Source organism: Ornithodoros turicata, chromosome 1 (assembly GCF_037126465.1).
Source record: "Ornithodoros turicata isolate Travis chromosome 1, ASM3712646v1, whole genome shotgun sequence".
Taxonomy (NCBI): Eukaryota; Metazoa; Arthropoda; class Arachnida; order Ixodida; family Argasidae; genus Ornithodoros; species Ornithodoros turicata.
Window position 1 is genome coordinate 35,010,118 of NC_088201.1, and position 12,694 is coordinate 35,022,811.

A 12,694-nucleotide genomic window follows, 5' to 3' on the forward strand; every position below is an offset into this window, starting at 1 on the left:
CAGGTTTTGAGGACAGCACAGGATCACGCGCGCAGGCAGGAAGGCGGTTTCACCTCGTGCCATTCATGTTTCACGTGACAGCGAACGCTTTCCCTCCTTATCTCTTTCCGTTCTCTCTCTATCTCAGCTCGTTGTACTTCGCGTATAAGGACGCACATTTGGTTTCTGCGCCTTGGACACGCGACCGCATTGCTTTGGACATGGTGCAAGGAATCTTTCTATAATTCCTTAAAAAAAGCAACTTTTGGCTAGCAGTATTTTAACTTCAGTAGCTATTCTGAGGCTGCGACACAAAGATTGACAAACACAGCCCAACCTTTATGGAACCTAAGGAGTATAGGGACACGAAAGATCGAAATATGGTAGTCATAAAAAAAAAAAAGAAAAGCCAGACAGCTGCAGGTATCGAACCCACACCTGTTGATTACCAGTCAAGTGCGCTAAGCGATCACAGAAAAAAAATCGATGTCTCTTTTCCGGTGCCCATGTGGTCTTCAATAATACAAATGGCCGAACGCAACGGATGTCGCAAGACAAACACCAAGCTCGGCTGCTTGGTGTTTGTCTTGTGTTTCTCATTGTTTGCCCAAGCTCAGGCTTCATCTTCAATGGATTAATGCACTATAATATCAATGACAATAACATGGCGACATCGTAATTACAAAATAACGAGACACGAAAAGTACACGGAAGGGAAGGAATAAAAATTGGGGCACGTCAATGTACGATGTTCCGTTGTGAAAAACGAGAGCCGCGTGAACTGTAATACTATTAATAGGGCAACGACTGAAAGCGGAGACAGAGCACGCTCAGGCTTGCAAACCCGCTGACAGGCATTGTTGATCATATGTGTGAGAGAGCGTGCGATTGAGGAAAGAAACAGGGCAAGCGTGCCGCTGGGAGACGTAGACAAGTGCTCGTACCTATTTATATTACTGGTAATTCCTAAAGTCGGAAGAGCATCCCCTCAGGAGACGCGTGAAGGGAAGACGAATGTCCTCCTTCAGGGCAGGACGAATCCGTTTTCCGAAAAGCCCTCCAAAGAAACCAGGCCAAGACACGATACATGGCGGTTGTACAGTTGAGGCATCGCATAGCGATGCCGAGGTTTCAAGGATATGCGTACACATTGTCGCTGATTACGACTAAAATAACAGTAGCAGTTTTCTCCATCTCCCTTTGGTGGGGTGAGGTCAATGCTTATCGCTCATTGTTTTCCCGTGACAACGTTTTGCTTTTTAATTCCGTGCTAGCGCCGCGAAGCAACTGTGGCTATGAGCGGCGTACAGACGTGGACAGATGGAGAGAGTACAGCAGGAAGAAGTGAGGGACAGGGGGGGTTAGTATGCGTCCTGGGCCGACTTCAGGGGGAACTGTACCGGCATTCGTCTGGAAAGTCTTCGGAAAACCCAGGAAAAACCTCAGACAGCACAGCCGGTGACAGGATTCGAACCCCGTGTCACCTCCCAGTATCGGCGTGGAAAGCGATCATCCTAACCATTATGCCACGGGAGCTGGTCCCGTGACAACGTATTCCGTATAAAACTCAGCATGGTGTAAGGCATAACTACTCTTCGATTAATCGAACATTGACGACAGCAAACCAGTTGCACCAGCGCTTCCAGTCTGTCTGTCCACCTAACCAGTCTTCGGGTCGTGTCTTAGGGACATACCACTGACCGTTACGTACGGTACCACGCTATCATGTGCTTATCAATCAACCGTCGAATGATGTACTAAACCTATGACAAAAATGTCACTTTATGAAGCCATCCTCTTAGTAACATTTCCTTGAGTTTGAAAAGGAGACACGAAGGAACAAATTCAGTTCGTTCAACGAATTTAGTTCTTCGTCTTCGACCCTTGTCTTCGTGTCTTCTCCTCATACTCAAAGAAATGTTTCCTACAAGTTCGTTAGACCAGCTCGCTCCTGCGCTCACCGCCATCCTTTTAGCTCCATAATAGTGTCGAACACCACCTTCCTCGGCATGCACCTTGTGATATTAAGTGGTGTTGCTGTACACATAATTGTACTCCCTCTTATAACGAGTTTTGTAGAGCGAGTTTTGTAGAGCCGACTGCCCTGTAAGCGTTCCTTGTTAAGTGGGAAAGCCATCTTAAGCGCCTCGGCAATAGCGTTGTGCTCTCTTCTCACACTTACTAAAAAGGTGTGCAGAAACAATGAGTGTTACATAGCGTGCGACGTACGTGCGTTGAGGTGACGTATATGCCACTTCATTCCGCTAGGGTGCAGCACCCACTGGAAGACAGCACGATCGCCATGTTAACATAATAGTTTGGCGCTTTTACAAACTGTCTTAAAGCACGCTTGCATATGAATACTCTACATGCTACCAAAAACCGAAGTTTGGATATAATTCGAGAGGACATTCTTAACTGGGGGGGAACTTTTTCTCTCAAAGAAAAGAAACCGGTACCGGCAAAATGTTCCGTCGTGGCTAGCGTATGCACGTTCAGAAACGGCTTTTCGACTAGGCACACACGCGAGTCAAATTGAGACTCAGTTAAGGTGCCGGGATGAATGACTTAATTACGGTCGCAACGGTACAGTACACTCCGACTGGCGCGTAACTCTAAGAAGCAAAAGACGACACAGTATCAAGTCAAGCGTCTGCGGGCAACCGCCGGGGAGGCTTTAATTAAAGGGCAACAAGTCAGATCTGAAACCAGCGTCACGTCCATGCTCGCTTTTGCACGAGACTAATTTGCCGGAGCCCTTGCATACGTACTTTTTGTTCGCTGGACTCGGGCCAAGTGGCCTAGTGGAGGATGGATTTCTTGGGCGGGGCGTGGGCGGAGTCGAAACGTTTCCAGCTATCACAACAAGGATATAGGTGTTTGGGACGACAGTTGTCGGCCGCACTGTTGCCACCCCGAAAGCTCAGTAGCTCCAGCTCAAAGTATCCAATAACCACGGTGACCAGACGTTCAACTTTGGCTGGGGCGTTTTAGAGGTTCGGGCACGTCGTCTTACTATTTTTCGACTCAATGAATCAATATATTCCGTTTTCTCGGATGGCAAATGGCTTCGGAATTGAGGTATGAAGCGAGGAAACCGAAACAATATGTGTGCGGCAAGTATTTCTTAATAAACACGCAATGGAAACACATTTTTTCGTGGCATACAATTTATTACATCGTCCGTTGTTACATCTACCATCTTTGAGCACCCTCTTTTGCGCAGAGACGAGCGCACGGATGCCTTTGTGTTGCTCGATTTAGCGTGCTTATGAAACTTCGTCTGGTAACCAACGTTATTGTTTTGAAACAGCGGAAACGCGCATGGGTTTTCAACGAAATTCCCCGGAGGGACTTTTTTTGCGTTCAACCTAGCACCAGATTGCTTTGTTAACCCTGTAACCCTCGCATGCGCGATCAGGCTTTGTTTTTAGGTGGTGTTGACCTGACGCGCTCACTGGATATTAAAGCTGGCTCGAGACTCTATGAAAGCGCGCACAATGCCAGGTTTCTGTGGACATGCACGCAGTGAGCAGTGACGCAAGCTAGCGTAAGAGGGAGTGGGAATGGGAATCAAGAGGTTAAGTGGAGAGGAAAGTCAGAGCGTGAACACCTGCGCTGTGGGAGGGGGCACTGCCTATTCCTTGTGGGAGGGAAGGAATCCGCGCCACGCAAGAAAGTGAACTCCAAAGACACTCCTACCGTTAGAAAAGTACAGGAAAAAAGAGTCAGGTTTGATTTAATCGACTCGTCAGAATAGTAAAGAAATAAAAAATGGGACAGGCATGAAAGGACCTCGTCGCCACGCGTGAGTGTGGATTAAGAAACGGACACGAAGAGCAGGGACTTGTGTTGCGTAGAACGTAATAAAAACAATAACAGAGAACACGAGCAGTCCACGCGAACGTTCATTCCAGGAAGGCCTTGCTGATTCTGCATGGCGGTCAACCCTCCGGAGTGCCCTCACCTGCAACAGTTCTGGCACAGACACAACTCTGATATGTGCACGCAGAAATTTCATCCGAAGGCAACAAACTCTGTCCTCAGCAGAATCGCTGTTCATTCAGAGGCACCGTATCGATGTCGCCCCATAGACTGACTGGCCGGATGCGGTGAAACGAGACGTCGATAACCGCTGCCCTTTCGGCAGTTTCGAGTCGCGCCACGTGACGGCCGAGAAAACTGATACTCCTGTTGATTGTGTCCCCAACTGACATCGAACTCGACACAACCAGCCTACAAAACGGTCGTCCGCAGCAGAAACACCATTCATACTTTCTGACGAGAGAAACCATCGCATAAGTAGGTCACTGTAGTGCAGACTGATCAGATCAGGTAGTCACTGAAGCGCTTTCTGAGGTCCAGGTCACGAGCTAGTGATATTTTTAATTCTGACGCGTGCCAAATAAGCTTCATCACAAGATATTCCAACGCACTTCCAAACATGTAAGCCATTCTACAGAAGCACGAGCCCCTCCTCCAAAGCAGTGACAGACTTAGCAACAGGGATCGGAACCGGAACTGAACCCGAACCGAAAACCGGAAAAAAACGTTATTTTCTGACGAACCCGAACCGAACCGAACCCGAACAATTTTTTTGCTTGTCCTGAGCCGAACCGGAACTGAACCGAAAAGAATTGATACGGTTACCGGTTCGGGAATCGGTTCAGAGGTGAATTAATTGTACTACTGACCGACCTTTTTTTTGGCTCACCTGAAACGGTTATCTCACACCTTTCTGTTACAATCGTGTACGGTGAGCGTAAGCTTGCTTGCATGTAGCAAAATTACTGCCCGTGGACCGGTTAAACCGAGGCCGAAAAAAGTAACTGTTGCAATCCCTGTAAATGCCCCGACCGCTGACAGATTTTTTTTTGTCTGTGTATGTGCGGGGTGGGGGGTTCTCCCTGAGCCGAACCCGAACCGATATACCTGAACCGGTTCAAGCTGATAATTTCGGTTCAGCGGAGCTGAACCCGAACCGAACCAATATGCCTGAACCCGAACCCGAACCGGACCGAAAAAATACCGGTTCCGATCCCTGCTTAGCAATATATTCACCCATCCCATACAGGTGACCCATACCGACGCGCAAAAAACCTAGCAGACTCCTTGGTCAATGCCAAATTCAGCAAAACGAGCACCCCGTACACGGGAAGGGTGTAGCACGACTCACCCGTCCCAACTCCCCCGTCTCATTTCCCCCTCGCCGTCTCCCCCGTGCCAATTCTCCCTGGTGTGCCCGTTTTTAGCAGTTTCGTATATGTCGCGCTGGGAAAGAGCAAAGCGTCTTGGCTGACTGATTACTTGGTGACATGGTTCCAGCGATCCAACTACCTGCAGGGTGCACTTTAAAGGGCTGATGTGCACGTTTTTAGCAATTTCGTCTACGTCGCGCTGGGAACACAGCCAAGTGTACTGGGCTTTGTTGTGTTCCCAGCGCGACATAGACGAAATTGCTAAAAAACGGCGCACCTGCCCTTTAAAGCGCACGCTCTCGGTAGTTGGGTCGCTGGAACCATATCACGAAGTAATCAGTCAGCTCAGGAGCCTTTGCTGTGTTCCCAGCGCAACATAGACGAAATTGGTAAAAACGTGCACACCAGCTCTTTAAAGCATCCTGCCTGTAGTTGGGTCGCTGGAACTATATCGCCAAGTAATCAGTCAGCTCAGGACGTTTTGCTGTGTTCCCAGCGCGACATAGACTAAATTTGTAAAAACGTGCACACCACCCCTTTAAAGCATCCTGCCTGTAGTTGGGTCGCTGGAACCATATCGCCAAGTAATCAGTCAGCTCAGGACGTTTTCCTGTGTTCCCAGCGCGACATAGACTAAATTTGTAAAAACGTGCACACCAGCCCTTTAAAGCATCCTGCCTGTAGTTGGGTCGCTGGAACCATATCGCCAAGTAATCAGTCAGCTCAGGTCGTTTTGCTGTGTTCCCAGCGCGACACAGACTAAATTTGTAAAAACGTGCACACCAGCCCTTTAAAGCATCCTGCCTGTAGTTGGGTCGCTGGAACCATATCGCCAAGTAATCAGTCAGCTCAGGACGTTTTGCTGTGTTCCCAGCGCGACACAGACTAAATTTGTAAAAACGTGCACACCAGCCCTTTAAAGCATCCTGCCTGTAGTTGGGTCGCTGGAACCATATCGCCAAGTAATCAGTCAGCTCAGGACGTTTTGCTGTGTTCCCAGCGCGACATAGACTAAATTTGTAAAAACGTGCACACCACCCCTTTAAAGCATCCTGCCTGTAGTTGGGTCGCTGGAACCATATCGCCAAGTAATCAGTGAGCTCAGGACGTTTTCCTGTGTTCCCAGCGCGACATAGACTAAATTTGTAAAAACGTGCACACCAGCCCTTTAAAGCATCCTGCCTGTAGTTGGGTCGTTGGAACCATATCGCCAAGTAATCAGTCAGCTCAGGACGCTTTGCTGTGTTCCCAGCGCGACATAGACTAAATTTGTAAAAGCGTGCACACCAGCCCTTTAAAGTGCACCCTTGCCTGTAGTTGGGTCGTTGGAACCATATCGCCAAGTAATCAGTCAGCTCAGGACGCTTTGCTGTGTTCCCAGCGCGACATAGACTAAATTTGTAAAAGCGTGCACACCAGCCCTTTAAAGTGCACCCTTGCCTGTAGTTGGGTCGTTGGAACCATATCGCCAAGTAATCAGTCAGCTCAGGACGCTTTGCTGTGTTCCCAGCGCGACATAGACTAAATTTGTAAAAGCGTGCACACCAGCCCTTTAAAGTGCACCCTTGCCTGTAGTTGGGTCGTTGGAACCATATCGCCAAGTAATCAGTCAGCTCAGGACGCTTTGCTGTGTTCCCAGCGCGACATAGACTAAATTTGTAAAAGCGTGCACACCAGCCCTTTAAAGTGCACCCTGCCTGTAGTTGGGTCGCTGGAACCATATCGCAAAGTAATCAGTCAGCTCAGGACGCTTTGTTCCCAGCGCGACGTAGACGAAATTGCTAAATACGTGCACACCAGCCCTTTAAAGTGTACACAGCCAGTGGTTGTGTCGCTGGAACCACATCATGCATCATTTGACCTCATTTCTGAATGCCCTCACACTGACCTCACATACCTCAGGCCTCACCAGTGACTTCACTCACAGAGACCTGGCGCCCCTCAGACCTCATGAGTGCACTCACAGGAGGTCTCATGAGGGGCACAACCTCATGAGTGCACTCACAGGAGACATTATGAAGGTAAGACCCTCAGGGCTTGCGTTTGTGAGTGCCGTGAGGGTGAGGGCGATTGAGGGCATGTGTCTGTGAGGGCCGTGAGGGCGAGTGAGCGCATGTGCTCGTGAGGGCGGTGAGGGTGAGGGCGAGTGAGGGCATGTGCCCGTGAGGGCCGTGAGGGTGAGGGCGAGTGAGGTTTCACCAAAATGCCCACCTATGGGACAGACTCGATAGAAGACCTTCTGAAATCGTGAAAGTGTTTGGTGATTGGCCTGATCTCCATCGACAGACTGTCCACTCATATCTTTTCTATACCAACGGAGGAAAATCAAACAACAGAACAGAAGACGTAACACTGCCGACAACCCGTTTCGACTCCTGTGAGTGGAGGAAAGAAACGCTCCTCCGCCTGTGGAGCCGTTGGCCTTCAAAGATGCATCGACGCTACCACATATATAGTGCTCGAGGAAAGTCTAGAGGATTTCCTCCGCTCGGGGGACCTTTCAAACGGATCGAGCGGACATGTCGAGATGATTTGAGAAGCACAAAATCGGACTGGAAGAGTAGTTCGAGCGGAGGTTCGAGCCTAGGATTGTTTGAGAATACGGCCGTTGGTGTGCCAACGAAAGGTTATCTGCCACTTATCAAGCAGGCAATGGAAGGTAATAGTTTTTTTTTTTAAATTCCCTGTTAGCGCCGCGAAGCGACTGTGGCTATGAGTGGCGTACAAATGGGGACAGATGGAGAGGAAACAGCAGGAAAGAGGGAGAGACAGGGGGCTAGTATAGGGTTGACTTCAGCGGAAACTGTGCCGACATCCCTCTGCAGAAAGTCTTCCGGAAAACCTCAGACAGCAAAGCAGGTGGTAGGATTCGAACCTACCACCTCCCAGTCTCTACCACGACCGTGGAGTAACCACGAACCAGTGGCTGCGTTTATACACACGGCCACGTCGCTGGTGGAATAGACTATAGACGAGAGAAGGCGAAGTGAGGTCATGATCTCCTCGCTTGTAATCGACCAATGTGATCTGATCATAATTAGTGAGTTTTAGTGGATCGTGCGCTATCGCCTTTCCGTACGTAAGGGATAGCATTGGTGGTTCTGCGCACGCGCAAACCATAAAGAGAGCTTCGCGCAGTGCGCATAACCACCACGCTATCCCATACGTACGCAAAGGCGACAGCGTACGATGCACTAAAACTCACTATTAGAGAGCTTTAGTATCTCGTACGCTATCGCCTTTGCGTACGTAAGGGACAGCGTTGGTGGTTCCGCGCACTGCGCGAAACTCTCTATCTGTTATGGGCGTGCGCAGAACTACCAACGCTATCCTTTACGTACGCAAAGGCGATAGTGTACGATGCACTAAAACTCACTATTATCTCACCAATCCTTCAGACGGCAGTGGGACACAGATCAGCCTTGATGGCGGACAACCGCGTCCCGCATCATCATCGCTTCTATGACCTGTGTGTGTTGCTTAATCACTGAGTGACGTTTCAAATCTGAGCCCATGTAGCACAATGTATATATTGGAAGTTATAGAGCGTATGTGTGAACGAGTAAGGAAGTCGCAGTACGATTTATTGTTGTGTATATTGAGGTTTTAGAACAAATAAAATGCGTCAAATGCATAAGTCCTCGCATCAAACTGAACTTCGGGTCAGTGGCGTATCTAGAGGTACCTGCGCCCATGGCAACATAGTTAACGTGATGTCCTTGGGGATGCGTTTTCGTGTGGTCCGCACTAGGTTCCACACTACAACCTCTCTAATCGCGGGTGCTTTAGATCATTTGTGAATGTGCCAGGTTGAGAGCCCGACCTGGCACATTCACACCCGACCACATAATGGCGCCCCTGTTCACCTGGCGCCCATGGCACCTGTCCACACCTGCCACACCCTAGATACGCCACTGCTTCGGGTACACTGTCGCGCCTGGAAAGATACCCTAGTTTGCGAACACCGACATGCGAGCGTCTTCACACTTGCAGCTGTTTGTCGTCGCTGACACGATGAACACGTGTGTCCATTTTTTGCGAGCCAAATAGCATTAACTGTTGTGCTGCCACATTCATTGGTGTAGTAATAGCCCGCTCACACTATAGGCGAACAACAGCAGAACAGCGACGAAAAACACGTGCTCGCAGATGTTTTGCATTTGTTCGTGGTCTTATCACACTGGGAAAACGAAAAACACAGAGCAACAACAGTGCTGGCGAACATTGCTCTGCAAAACATGTTCTGCCCTGCTTTGCAATGCCCTCACACCGCACGAGCTCCCGTGAAAACGCGCTAGGAAAACAATCCGTCATGGAGGACGCTCTCGCGATACGGCGATACTTGTGTGCTATGTGGCTGATATTTCCATGAGCAACGACGATGGTGACATTTTGGCAGCACTTGCGCTGTACAAATCAGAAACGAGGGACGACAAGGAACAACAACAACGAAGATGGTGGGTCAGGTCATGGTTGAAATGCCGTGTGGTGCAGGGATGCTATGCGAACCTACTTCGAGAAGATCATGATAATTATTGGCGATGGACCAGGACTGAGACACCAACATGTGAGGAGCTTCTCCATTCCGTGACACAGTGCACTGAACTGTGGACTTCCATTGTGTTTTCCATCTCGAAAATCGAGCAATGTCCGAAACACAGCTTTTGTTCTGCGCGTATGTTCTCCATGTTTCGTCATGATTTCAACCACATTGGCAAAACACTTGTTTTGTTCGTATGTCTTACGCATGTTTCCACAGTGTGAGAGGGTGTTCGCCCAACGTGCTCGTGAAACACAGTTCGCCAGTAGTTTTGCTTTCGTGTTTCGCTCATGCTTTGCTGTTGCTTCGTGTTTTCTTCAGCTAGTGTGAGACGGGCTTAAGCTTCGACAGGCTCTGGAAATATCTGTGTCCGGTGTGTCTGCGACGTTCATTTACAGGCCTCAAGTGGAAACTCATCTCAGGCCCATCCGCTCAGGACGCATACTAATGCCCCTTTGTCCCCCACTCCTTCCTGCTGTCCTCTCTTCATCTGTCCACATCTGTACGCCGCTCATAGCCACAGTTTCTTCGCGGCGCTCACACACACACACACACACACACACACAAAATCAGACCCCACTAACGACGACAGCAATGCACATGAAAGAACTATGATCGCTACATATTTCACAGCAAGAACGAACGCCATAAACGATACCCAAAGACGAGAACGGGAGGGGGTTCATTGAGAAAACTCGATGCTCTGCTGGCTGCCAATCTTTAGCTGAGTTTGCGCTGCGTTCGCTACGACAACCGCTGGCTCAGGCACGCCTTGTCGAGTTCATGTACTAAAGCAGTGTGGTGTCAGGGTTGCGACTTTTAGCACGTACAGGCAGAATATAGCAACAGTCTGTCTCGTTATCTGTTCACATGCGCAAAAGATAGCTAAAGTAAACAAATAAACATAGGCACGTGCTAACTGATTGCAGGTGATATGTTGGCGTTCCTCTTGTAGGTAAACAACAACTGAGAGCCCAGGCTTGATCTTTTCTTAACAAGCGGTTGGGGGGCTTTAAAGAAGTCCCCCTCGAACCTCTTCAATCGGTTATGTTCAAAAATATTCCGCAAAGTTGAGAATACTTTTATCTTCTTTTGCTGTGTTTTGCATCGGAGTAATTCAACTTGTGCAGATATATTTGCGTAAATGCTTCATGCTTGGCTTTCTAAAGGGCATGCAGAGCGGTGCCTAACTGAACCAAAACTTTCGAGAGAGCAGAGATTTTCAAGTGTTTGAGTGTAAATACCCATGAAATACCGATAGGAGTGCCTATGAAAATTAGTGGACGCGTAAAATAACGTGTTGTACCAGCTGAAGAGACATCAATGTGTCCATGCCACCATGCAAGTTGAAACATTTTTTATAGAAAACTGTCCTAATTTGAAACGTACTTGGTGGTGTAGGCATTTCAGTGCACTAGCCGCACTGTTGATTCGCCTGGATACTGTGGAATAAAAATGACGCGAATATTTAATGACAATATGGCCAAAACATTTAATATGCAACAGGAGGCAGAGTGCTTCAATATGCCCCAACCTCGGGGCACGTAGCAGCAGGCTACGGGTATGTTCAATAATAATTCAGGGCTTTACGTCGCGAAACAACTTCGCGGGTATGTCCAAACAATTGGGCATTGCATAAGGCAGGAATCAGGGATCTGCCATGCAGTCATGGCAAGCGTATAATAGGTGTTTGTTACCACAATTCCAATGTGATCAGCCCTTGCAAACCTTGCACTGAACCCACTCCTGGTTCGGTTCATACTTCTCATGTCACACCAGACAGTAATATTCCATGAAGTCGTCCACAGCAGTATTTGGGCGTAGTTTATTCCTGGGACGCCCTAGGCTTTCCTCTGCTCAATGTTTGCTGCGTCTTGCTGTTCTCTGCGGTGTACATACCGCCTTTACGTTTACAAATTGAAACACTTGTTGCAATTTGCCCCATAGCGGCATGACACCGATAAACGCCAAAAGTTACTAGAGCTAAGACTGCGAAAGTGCGTCCCAACTTTCGTGCTTTTTGTGCAAGCATCCTCGAGCACACAGACAATAAGTGTAGTCAGAGAAAATTTGCTTTTGAGCAGGGCCGGCGTCTACGGGGTGCAGGGGGGGGGGGGGGGGGGCAACTGCCAGGCACTACTCTGAGATTGAGGAGGGGAAGCATTACGTCTTGTCCCATCCTACAGTACATAATAGGTAATACAATTGTACATAGTAGGTAATACAATTGTAGGCTAAAGCGTTAAGGAAGATGGCCTCGCTATTTTTGTTACTCATCAAATCAGTCAACAATACTATACACTATGATGTGGGGAAGCATTACCTTTTGTCCTAGTTGGCATTACAATACATTACTTGACGACGATACACACGTCGCTGTTGGTCGTCATGGGGCCGCCGCCTCGGGCTGGCATGATGGTGTGCTGACTCTTGTGGTCACAAGGTACCCAGCACATCAGCGTTGGCTACTGACACTACTCTGATATGGCGTCGTCGTTGGAAAGGGGACTTCTTCCATGCGTAGTTGTCCTACTTGATGACAATACATGTAAGACTAAGTTACGAGGGGTTTATTCTTCTTCTTCATCCTCGGGGAAATGGCCGTTATCCACTAAGGGCGATTGGCCAGTACCAGATGAGGATCATAGGCGTGGATTTTCCTGAACACTAGCTATATATGTGAGGAGGAGGAGGAGGTTGAGGCTTGTCGGACTAACGATAGGTATGGGATTCGCGGAGGATAGCCGTGAAGTTAAGCGCAAGAGAAAAGGCGAGGCGAAGATACGTTCACAGCTCAAAAGCGCTGGCTAAGAGTCATGAAGGCAGCCACACTAGATGCTACGGTCCAGTTCCACCTCCCTGCATGCGAAGACCCGAACGATAGAAGAGAGGCTAGGCAGAGGGGGGCGCCTTGCATTTTCAGAGGGCGAACCAGATAGTTCTGACGAAGTCGGTCGTAGAGGCGACAGTGGAGAAG